The 2,737-nt window shown below is 31.9% G+C and overlaps 1 non-coding gene across 1 annotated transcript; it reads right to left on the bottom strand.

The window, feature by feature from the left end:
- Positions 1 to 1,797: 1,797 nt before the first annotated feature.
- TRNAT-UGU (transfer RNA threonine (anticodon UGU)) lies at positions 1,798 to 1,870 on the bottom strand. Its single transcript has one exon. It is a non-coding gene; the product is annotated as a tRNA-Thr (tRNA).
- Positions 1,871 to 2,737: the final 867 nt, after the last annotated feature.

The following is a 2,737-nucleotide window of genomic DNA, read 5'->3' as shown; positions in this document are numbered from 1 at the left end:
GCATCTTGAAACATGAGGCCTTATCGTCTTAAGTCCCTTCCCTTATACTTTACTCCAACCATTAACTCTTTGAGCTAATAGTCATTATGAATAGCGCTATTAGGAATTGACAACTCCTCACTCGCCCGATTGCTTGAGTGCATGATACCATATAATCTATGGAACGATAAGCATAGATCTTGATAGGGCATCAGTCATAGGCTTGGTTGGGAACTCATTGTTTGCTCATATACATACAAACTCGTTTATCAATCATAGCAATCAACTTTGTTTCTCATTATTGTAATAAACTTTATTTCTACTTAAAGCAATGTACTTGTAATTATGGAAAGTCTTATACCAAATCTTGATTTTATAAACTTGTGAACTCACCAACTATTTTCATAGTTGACACTCGTTTTACATGATTTTTCAGGAAATAATTAGTAAGTGGATATAAAGATTCATCATCATAGAGCATGTTGCATCGTGTGGAAGTTATTTTACGAAGTTATCTTTTGAACAATGTCATTTTGGAAAATTTGTACTTTGTTTTGTTTAAATTATGGGTTGTAAACTTTTAACTATTACTATGGTGATGTATCTTTATCTTTTGCAATGAAACCTTTATCACTGTCATATCTTGTGTTTCCGCTTTATGGGGGTGTGACACTGTGGTACAGAAAATATTCTGTAAAGAAAATAGTAGAGTAGACAAGGAAGGAAAATCTCCCTCTCGGTCTATGATACCTAAATGGAAGAAAAATCTGGATCAAACCCTTATTTATCTTAACCTTAGGTTAATTTACTTCGCTGAAAGGGAGCAAAATGGGTCGAACCCTTATTCTTCCTTATTCGTATTAGTGTTGATTTTATTTTTGTCAGGTTTAAGTCTGACGAGAATAATATTCTACAACTAGTAATTCATTTATTTTCAAACCGACCCATTTATTATCTATTATTTGATTGACTAATCCTTTATATTGGAATGGTTGAAGAGTCAAATGGTTTGGAAATTCCTCATGGGGGGATGAATCGAGAGAATTTTAAATTAGAACTTTAGATTTTTGTTCATCCCTCGCCGTAATAGTATCTCGGGGTTTGCAGCGATAACTTGGTATATCTACTATACGACCATTGACTAAAATATGTATATGGTTAACTAATTGGCGAGCTCCCGGAATAGTCGGAGCCATACCCAAGCGAAAAAGAATGTTATCATGGCGCATTTCAAGTAATTGTAGTAAAACCTGACCTGTTGACCCTTTTGCCTTTCCGGCGATACGAACGTATTTATGTAATTGACGTTCTGTAAGACCATAATGAAAACGCAATTTTTGTTTTTCTTCTAGGCGAATTCGATATTGGGATTTGGTTTCTAAGATCACTTCTAGCTCTCGGCCTTTTATTAGTTAGCCCTGGTAAAGCCCCCATGCAGAGTATTTTTTTGAAACGAGGACCTCGGTAACGCGACATAAAGACTCCTTCTTCTTATTTATATTTAATTATTAATTCTTATTGATGAAATTTCATTCTACAGAATAAACCTAAACTAAAAATGAACTAAATTCTAAATAAAGCGAAATTTACTTAGTTATTCTATTAAAGAATAATGAGATGAGTTGGATAAATATCCAGATCGTTATATTCTATATATAGAAAAAGAAAAGGATTCTTTTCGTTAGATAGTTGAAAATTCTTCTCACATAATAAATCAAGGGCTTTCTCCAAAAGAGGACAACACTTTTTTTCAATATTCTTTGATTTCAAAGATGCATTATCAATCATGGAAAACATAGAATAAAATAAATAGAGAAAAGCCGACTATCGGAATTGAACCGATGACCATCGCATCACAAATGTGATGCTCTAACCTCTGAGCTAAGCAGGCTCACATAACATAAATTCGACATGTATAAGAATTCAATAAACTCTTAGAATCTTTGCTATTCACTATTATACTATTTTAATTCTTAGCTATTCATATTCGCTATTCATAATCTTCATCTTGTTACATTTTTTATAAAATGAATCTAGTCTCAAACTAATCTATTACATAAAAATAACAAGAATAAAAACTAGCTACTTTTATTACATACTTTATGAATAAAAGAATATTACAAACTATTTTCAACCAAATCACACAAACAACAACACAAATGGTCCAAGGCTTGTTTATGTACTTTAAAATACATATAAACATAAAACAGCCTTTGTTTTTCTAAGACAACTTTAAGTGACAAAAAATGCATGTAAGTTTTGGTCACATAAAATAACAATTACAAAGTTGTCAAAGAAAATATGTACGAACTTGTTTTTATACAAAAACAAGTTATCCATAATCTCCAAAAGCTAAGATTTTCATAAATCAAAAAATCTAACCAAACTTGCAAGGTGGCTCTTGATACCAATTGTTGGGTTTTATTTAAAAAACTAGTTTCAAAAACTACAAATAATGGCTAACGGAAGAATTGAATTTTATAAATAACATAAACATTTTATCACCCACCAAGGATCATCTTACAAGTAGAAGAAAGATTTAAAACTCAACCATAGAAAGAAGAAGAAGCAACAACCTTTGAAGCCCTTTGGGTCCTCTAGGGCAGACTTGGATGATGAAGAAGATGGATGAACCCAAAAAAGACACAAACAATGATCCAACTTGATTAGAATGCTAGCTCTCATGTTAACAATTAAGCTTAGAACAAAATACCCAAGTATATGTTCCAAGAGAGTAAAACAAGTAACAATTTCTTCA

Source organism: Lactuca virosa, chromosome 9, assembly GCF_052849685.1.
Source record: "Lactuca virosa cultivar CGN04683 chromosome 9, Lactuca_virosa_CGN04683_v6, whole genome shotgun sequence".
Lineage (NCBI taxonomy): Eukaryota > Viridiplantae > Streptophyta > Magnoliopsida > Asterales > Asteraceae > Lactuca > Lactuca virosa.
This window is presented reverse-complemented; position numbering and strand designations above follow the sequence as displayed.